Source organism: Salvelinus sp. IW2-2015, unplaced genomic scaffold, assembly GCF_002910315.2.
Source record: "Salvelinus sp. IW2-2015 unplaced genomic scaffold, ASM291031v2 Un_scaffold451, whole genome shotgun sequence".
NCBI classification, from domain to species: Eukaryota; Metazoa; Chordata; class Actinopteri; order Salmoniformes; family Salmonidae; genus Salvelinus; species Salvelinus sp. IW2-2015.
In genome coordinates, this window is record NW_019942555.1 from 290,238 (window position 1) to 299,482 (window position 9,245).

General features: G+C 44.1%; 1 pseudogene; it reads left to right on the forward strand.

The window, feature by feature from the left end:
* The first annotated feature begins 3,099 nt into the window (after positions 1-3,099).
* LOC112068335 (ribokinase-like) overlaps positions 3,100-9,245 on the forward strand; it is a 52,335-nt pseudogene continuing 46,189 nt past the window's right edge.

The following is a 9,245-nucleotide window of genomic DNA, read 5'->3' on the forward strand; positions in this document are numbered from 1 at the left end:
TTGGTCTGTGGTGTGTAATGAGGAGATGTTGTACTTGACACATTTATGAAATTGCTTATCCCAGTTACTAATAAGCATGCACCCATTAAGAAAATCACTGTAAAAACTGTTAAATCCCTGTGGATTAATTAGGAATTGAAACATTTTATGGTTGAGAGGGATGAGGCAAAAGAAACGGCAAATAAGTCTGACTGCACAACCGATTGGCAAACGTACTGCAAATTGAGACATCGTGACTAAATTGAATAAAAAGAAGAAGAAACCACACTATGAAACAAAGATAAATGACATACAGGATGATAGTAAAAATCTTACCCTTTGACGCGTACGATCACGTATTTGTGATCATTGTTGAGTGGTCCCTGCAGCGTACGATCTCAAATATGTGATTGGAACAGTAGCCACAGAACGTATGACACAACAAACGCGTCTTAACAGCAGTGTTGTCTGAACAGCATCTACATTTTTTTTTGTACTGATGGAAAATAAGGTCTTAAACTTTATTCCTCAATTTGACCTTTTATTGTAAAAGATAAATGCAAACTTCATCATCAAAGCATCACACGGAACACATCCACAGCCAAACTCATGAACCAGTCAAATAACAGGTTGTGCTGACAAAAAAACTAAACATAAGTTAACGACCTAACAGCTAGACTTGTTTACAATGTACCATATCTCTTCTGGAGCTCTGTCAGAGTGACCATCGGGTACTTGGTCACCTCCCTGACCAAGGCCCTTCTCCCCCGATTGCTCAGTTTTGCTGGGTAGCCAGCTCTAGGAAGAGTCTTGTTGGGTCCAAACTTCTTCCAATGATGAAGGCCACTGTGTTCTTGGGGACCTTCAATGCCGCAGAAATGTTTTGGTACCCTTTCCCAGATCTGTGCCTCGACACAATCCTGTCTCGGAGCTCTACGGACAATTCCTTCGACCTCATGGCTTGGTTTTTGCTCTGACATGCACTGTCAACTGTGGGACCTTATATAGACATTTCTGTAGTATTTACTGTAGAGTTTTGGAAGTCTGTAGTATACCCTAGCATTTACAATAGTGTTCTACAGTATACTACAGAATTCTATAATAAGTACTACACATGATTGAGGTATACTACAGTGTGTAGTATAGCATTCTACAGTATACTACAGTTTACTATAGTAAGTACTGTAGTATTCTATAGTAAACTGTAGTATTTTTTCATTTGGATAGGCACATGCACACTTATGGTGTGTTCAAGAGACAACTGGGAACTCTGAAAAAAACAAGATCAAATCCTGACATCAGTGATCTTTAGGTCGCAAAATCTAAGAAGATGCCTGGGTTTCCGATTTGGAATTCAGAGTTCGATGACTGTTCAAAACAATTTTTCCAGTCTGACCTTCTTTTTTCAAGTTCCCAGTTCTATTGAACGCACTGAAGTCGAATGTCTCAGATGTCCAAGTTACCAGTTCCCAGTTGTCTTGAACTCGGTAACACACACACTTTATCAATAACCAAATGTCAATAATAGCTAAGGGTCATGGATAAAAATAAGTTATTTACCCTGTTCTTGCCAACCTGCTGTGACCCTGAAGTCGCCTGGTGACTCTCTGTGATTAGAGGAGGAAGCAGACAGACAATTCTCTCTGACATCACCAGCCCGTAGGGTGGTAGCCTGGTGGAGAGAGGGCGGTGGAAAGCATGGCCCAACCCTGTAGTGAGTCAGGCATTACTGGCATTGGCACTGACATAGTCAAGTCAAAGCAGTTGTGGTTTGGGTCTTGGCAGAGATCATATCACCAGAGAACAATTCTTGCTGTCTCAATAATGGACATATCATTGAACCCGTGTCATAGCTTTTGTAAGTTACTTTTATACTTTTTACTAAAGGGTTGTATTATGAGTCTGTGAGGGATATTTTCACCTGTGCTATTTCTCCCTCAGCCAGGCACCAAGGCTACCCAAGAGACCATCCATGGTCACAAGTTCTTCATCGGTTTCGGAGGCATAGGGGCAAACAAGTGTAGCTAGAATAGAAGCCAAAACTGCCATGGTCTGCAAGGTATGACACAGGGATAGTATATGGAAAGCACGCACACACACACACACTTCTCTCTCTCTGTCTACATACACTCTCTCTCTTTCTATCCATATAAACGGTAAAGTCTACACCTGTTGTATTCGGCGCATGTGACAAATACAATTTGAAATGTATCTACTTACCTACCTACCAACCAGTCGATTACTATTTTACCTTAGTCATACTGACCTTCTCTCACCCCACCTGTCAACACCCTGGCCCTCATTCTATCTTGATCTTTACCATTGCACACGGATAACACACACCCAAACACCACTCTCCTTCAAACACATTATTCCCATACATCCAACCCAAGGTCTCTAATCAGCTAGGTACAGCACAGCATGAAAAACTTTCACCAAAGTAGCTGAAGCCCCACCTCTGTCAAGAACAAAGGGCCAGATCGATATGTACAACGCAAGAGCGGCTCTCCAGGCATGGGCACAGCCCAAAAATAGATGCCTAGGCTTTTAAGAAACATCGAAGGAGGAAGGCCGCACTTCAAACAAAAAGGGGGCCAGGGCTGCTACTGTAGTGCTACTACCGCTGCATACTACACATCATAGGCAGTTAGGGCACAGATGCCTCTTTGGCTTCTTGTTTGAAAGCGTAGGATAAAAGTGGGGAGCCTGAGGGCGAGGTGGGGACCCCGTTGACGCCCCCCGAGTGAGTTTATGATGTGGACATCCCAGAGCGGATGTAGGGAAGTGGGGAGGATGAGGGAGGAGAGGTGGACATGAGGAGGCGTCGGACGGGTGGGATCGTCATATCTTGAAGGCTTGGCGCGATGGCCATGTGTGTGTGTGTGTGTGTTTGTGTGTGTCGATATGTGTGTGTATATGTGTGTATATGTGTGTGTGTGCATGTGTTTGTGTTGAGTGACGGCACTTTGCCAGTATGCCAGCGGGGTACAAGAAAATACAACCAGTTCTGTTGATATCTCATGTATGGCTTTGATCAGTGTTTTCAAAGTTTCACCATGACATTTTTCTTTCAGGTTGGCAAAGACTTTGGAGAAAACTAAATTCTGAATTTCAAGGACAATGGTGTATCCACAGGTTGGAACACCAAAACTTATTTCAAAACCTGCATAAAACTGAACAGATAGATGTGATTTCATGGCATGCATCATCCCAGACCTTGATCGAAATAGTATGTTTTCTTATGCTTGGTTTAAAATTGAGGTTGCGCAGCATAATTCAACCAATGGAATAGTCCCAAAAGTGTCAAACGATTAGAAATGAATGGTTACATTATATGTATTGAAATGCTTAATATTTCTTATCTTTTTATCCCTCTCTAGACAGCTGATACTGCCACTGGTTCTGCCTCTATTATTGCCAACGATGCAGGTAAACAAGGGCAGTAGGCCCTGTTGGAATGTTAACCCCCCCAACAACTAACATACACACGATCACTCACTCATCGAATGTGCATGTACTTGGTTACTCACTTAGACACACACATACGGTACATATGCTTTACTGAGGAGCATGATTCGTTGGATGTGTACTAACATACAAACAGACCACCACACACAACACACACACCACACACACACACACACACACACCACTAAGTCACACACACACACACACACACACACACACACACACACACACACACACACACACTAAGTGCATCTGAATGGGGAAAGGATTAGCAAGCACCACTCTACTACTTCCATATAAACCCTACTCACCACAGAGTGTAAAATTAGCTTGGGCTCTCTCTATATCTGCGTCTATGTCTGCAAATAGAACCAGGTGCTGATATGTGGGTGGGTGCACCACTTGAGAGTGTGTGTGAATAGGTGTAAATCTGGAGAATCCTGCTGAGGTACACAGATAGAAACAGACACACATCCGATTGTTCTGGGCATGTTCTGGTGGTCAAAAGATATGCTTAGCAAAAATAAAACTCTGCAAACTACAGAGCACTCTGTGCAATGTGAGCAAGACTAAGGAGCTGATTGTGGACTACAGGAAAAGGCGGGCCGAACAGGCCTCCATTAACATCGATGGGGCTGTAGTGGAGCGGGTCGAGAGTTTCAAGTTTCTTGGTGTCCACATCACCAACGAACTATCATAGTCCAAACATACCAAGACAGTTGTGAAGAGGTCACGACAAAAACTTTTCCCCCTCAGGAGACTGAAAAGATTTGGCATGGGTCCACAGATCCTCAAAAGGTTCTACAGCTGCACCACCGAAAGCATCCTGACCGGTTGCATCACCGCCTGGTATGGCAACTGCTCGGCATCCGACCGTAAGGCACTACAGAGGGTAGTGCGAACGGCCCAGTGCATCACTGGGACCAAGGTTCCTGCCATCCAGGACCTATATAATAGGCGTGTCAGAGGAAAGCCCATAAAATTGTCAGAGACTCCAGTCACCTAAGTTATAGACAGTTTTCTCTGCTACTGCACGGCAAGCAGTACCGGAGCGCCACGTCTAGAATCAAGAGGCTCCTCAACTGCTTCTACCCCCAAGCCATAAGACTGCTGAACAATTAATAAAATTGCCACCGGACAATTTACATTGACCCCCCTTCCCTTTTGTACACTGCTGCTACTCGCTGTTATTATCTATGCATAGTCACTTCACCACCACCTACATGTACAAATGACCTCAACTAACCTGTACCCCCGCACACTGACTCGGTACCGATGCCCCCTGTATATAACCTGCTTATTGTTATTCTTATTGTGTTACTTTTTTATTATAACTTTTTATTTTAGTCTACTTGGTAAATATTTTCTTAACACTTCTTGAACTGCACTGTCGGTTAAGTAAACATTTCACGGTAAAGTCTATACTTATTGCATGTGACAAATAAAGTTTGATTTGATTTTTATAATGCTACCAAGTGTGATATAGCCTATTAAGCTAGCAAGAAGACAATGTTTTGATCCTCATGTCCTAATCAGGTCTCCATACAAAGACAAAAAAGCAGTAAACAGGTAGTAAACATGGAGTAGTTGTGTGTAGGAAGATGTTTGACTATGATCTTTAAGCATCTGCTTCCAGGCCTGCTAAGACGTTTACCGTAAATAGAAATAGTTATGTCTAGAACTGGGGAATGATCCAGAATCAGTCAGTATGGCAGAAAATAGGCTTACAAATGGAATCAGTTGGCATGGAAGAAAGTACACTAACCAATGCATGTGGGCACCAACAGATTTGAACGAGGTTGAATAGATAAAGATTCTCGTTGAAAATCATTTCCGTTCGAACTGAATCCAGGAAATGTATTTATTTTGTGGATACATTTTCAAACGACGATGTGAGAGGATATACAGTATATAAATAGTTGAATTGCAATTCCTTTCCTGAATCCACTGAGCAAAAGTAGTTCAAGGATCTCAGGCCCCACGCGCTTCAGCTGACAATTGAACAGCAGGTCGGTTCGACAACTTAGACGAGTATTCAAAAATACCCACGAAAAAACACTCACAGCTAATAATTTAAGGTGCATAGTGTAGGAGTACAACAACAAAAAAGTCAGAGGAGATTGGAGCATGTCCAAGGCCCAGTCCAACAATGTGGCAGAAACTCCTGTAAGCTCGACAGGAAGGTAGCAAGCCTTACTGTAACACAGACACACACTCAAGTGGTGTGCCCACCCACATATCAGCTGATGCATTATATAACCTGGTTCTACTTGCAGACACAGATGCAGATATATAGGGAGTCATGGCTAATTTGACAATATACGCAGAGAAGACACAAACACAGAAACACACATACACATGTTGTCGTATGCAAGGGCAAGTGAGCTTTTTGTCCCGTCATCATCTTTCCATTGGGCCACTTCCAGTTGTGTCACGTCCGCAGGGGAGAACGCCATTGTGATCGTGGCTGGTGCCAACCTGCTACTGGGTGGTGAGGATCTGCGGCGGGCACTGCCAGCCTTAAGCCGTGCCAAGGTAATGGTGTGCCAGCTGGAGGTCAGCCCGGACACCTCCCTGCAGGCCCTGCGCCTGTCCCATGAGAACAACGGTCAGTCTGGACGTCTGTCTTCGTACTGTCTAAGTCTGTCTGTCTGGGTTGGAAAACAACGGTACATCTGGATGTAGGCCACGGCGCTCTATCATCATTAGCACCCCAATCTATTCTTGGACTGCGTCGGGGTCACACAGACATCTGGGAAGTTGGGACATCTGGCCCTGGTGTCAGAGGCCCGTTATTAGTAACCATCACCAGCATGCCGTAACGGGCACTCAACCACAGATGGGCAATCTGGGCAACCCATATGGCACCGCACGCCATCTCAGACATGCCACCCCTGATATCATACACCTCTGCATGGATTATGCCAATCAGCCAATAAACTCCCTCTGCCAAGGCGCTAATAGGCATCACTGCATGGAGTGAAAGGAGCCACTGTGAAGTGATAGTGATGATTGCAGTGCTAGTGGATTACGTGAATGTCCTCTCCCCCCCCACCCGGTGGGCTCGCTGCTGCCGGGCTTATGCATATGACACCTCGGAAGATTTCCGCAAGGATGAAAAAATAAACAGATATGTAGAAATAACTCTCCATGGTTGCATTCCTGCTTCTTGCTTTTTCACTATCTACACTTGGTGTTGCTTCACATAGAATCACTGGAGGAATTCTTCAAAGATAATGAATAATTTTTAAAGATATTTATGTATGGATTTACTGTGTACAGCATGTACTATACAGCCCAATGGGATTGGTTTCATTGTGACGCACTGTTTTAACAAAAAAAATCATACACTGAATATGTATTTCTTTTTTTGCCTGTGTGTCTTTTTCCACCAACAAATGAATATGTTTTTTATTCTCCATCTCTCCATCTCTGTCTCTATATCCTTTCACTCTACCTCATTAGAAAGGTGGGGGCAATTAGATGAACCTGTAAGGGGTAATGCATCTATCCAAAGCTCTTTCTCTTACTATCTCTCTCCCTTTTTTCTTTATTTTTCTCACTCTTACTTTCTCTCTCTCTCTCCCTATTTCACTCTCTCTCTCCTTCTGCTTCTATCTCTCTCAATCTCTCTTTCTTTTCCGCTGTCTGTTCGAAAGGCAACTTTGCTAGTTCCTTACCAGACGCAATTAGAGCCTATTATTAAACCCTCTCCAAACGCCCCCAGTGACCTGTGTGTGTATGTGTGTGTGTATGTGTGTTAGAGACTGTGTAACATCTGCTTCCAACTCACACTCTCAAACACATAGATCCCCTGAACGCAGCTCGCTGTCCAGCCCACTTTCCAGATCACACTCTTAAACACATAGATCCCCTGAAAGCAGCTCACTCTCCAGATCCCAATCACCTGAATTCTGATCACTTGTTCACACACCTGTATGTCATTATCACACGCTATTTAGTTCAGTTCTTTGCACCCCATCATTGAGAGGTGTTGTTTGTTTTGTGACACTTCTATTCGGAGCGCTGTTTTTTTCCCCGTAATGTAATCCTCCTGTGTATGATAGTTTTGGCCTGCCTCACTAACGATGCCTTTTGCATTTCCTGTTATCAACTTACTGCCTGATCTCCCGGACGACGTTACTAGCCTTTTCCCTGCCTGTACTGTTGCCTTTTTGGACCCCCTGTGTATGACCTTCTGCCTGTCCCTGGACCCAGCTACCTGCCACCTCCTGTGGTCATTTACCAATAAACACCTACTGCGCCCTGCACTTGAAACCAGCTCTCTGTCTCCCATCGTGTTCACTACAGAATGTGCTTACAGTAATTCTCTCTTTCATCCCCGATCCCTCCTTTTTCTCTACTTCTCTCATTCTCCTCTTCTGCCTCTGAAACACCTGCCGTCTCTTTCTTTCTCTATCACTTTCTCTATCCCTACATTTCTGTCTCTCATCATTACAGTTTTCTAACACTCTGCTCTGTGTGTGTGTGGTGTGTGTGTGTGCACATGCAAATACATTGGAGGATGGCAATTACAAATACACGCAGCTTAGCCAACCCGACGGACCAAAAGACCCAGGTTGTGTTGCAAATGGGATCCTATTCCCAATATAGTGCACTACTTTTGACCATGGCTCACACTGTTAAAAATGATGTTTTGGATCAACCCCCCAAAAATACTTCAACTTATTCTTTACAGAAGACCTTCACATTTAGTAACTGCAATATCATAACCAAACTATGGCTAACTTAACTTAGAAACCTTATCAGGCTCTTTAGTATCACATGCAATTATACAAGTACTGTATCATTACAGATACTGACAGTGTACAAGTTCCAGCTTGAATAACAAATACAATAGGCCATATTAACTGAAATGTCACTCTCACAAGCAAAAAGAACTAACTGAAATCCACGCCCCCAATAAGTCACTCTTCAGATAGGCTGACGCACACTACAATACCTCCACTGCTATTCAATGTTCATGGGCATGAGGTGTTGAAAGCAATTCAGAAGCTATCATTCAAAATAAAATAAAAATCGGACAAATAGAATAGAATAGGTTGAATGAACCAAAGCGTAATTTTCTATCATTCCAATCAGTAAAAACACATCACATGAACAACTGCGCCATCCCACTTTTTACAGTGCATAGGGAATAGGGTGCCATTTTTATCGCCCCCCAGGTTCCCTTGGAGAGTTCATCAATGAGCTTGACGCCTTGATACATTTACATTTACATTTAAGTCATTTAGCAGACGCTCTTATCCAGAGCGACTTACAAATTGGTGCATTCACCTTATGACATCCAGTGGAACAGCCACTTTACAATAGTGCATCTAAATCTTTTAAGGGGGGGGTGAGAAGGATTACCTTATCCTATCCTAGGAATCCCTAAAGAGGTGGGGTTTCAGGTGTCTCCGGAAGGTGGTGATTGACTCCGCTGTCCTGGCGTCGTGAGGGAGTTTGTTCCACCATTGGGGGGCCAGAGCGGCGAACAGTTTTGACTGGGCTGAGCGGGAACTGTACTTCCTCAGTGGTAGGGAGGCGAGCAGGCCAGAGGTGGATGAACGCAGTGCCCTTGTTTGGGTGTAGGGCCTGATCAGAGCCTGGAGGTACTGAGGTGCCGTTCCCCTCACAGCTCCGTAGGCAAGCACCATGGTCTTGTAGCGGATGCGAGCTTCAACTGGAAGCCAGTGGAGAGAGCGGAGGAGCGGGGTGACGTGAGAGAACTTGGGAAGGTTGAACACCAGACGGGCTGCGGCGTTCTGGATGAGTTGTAGGGGTTTAATGGCCAC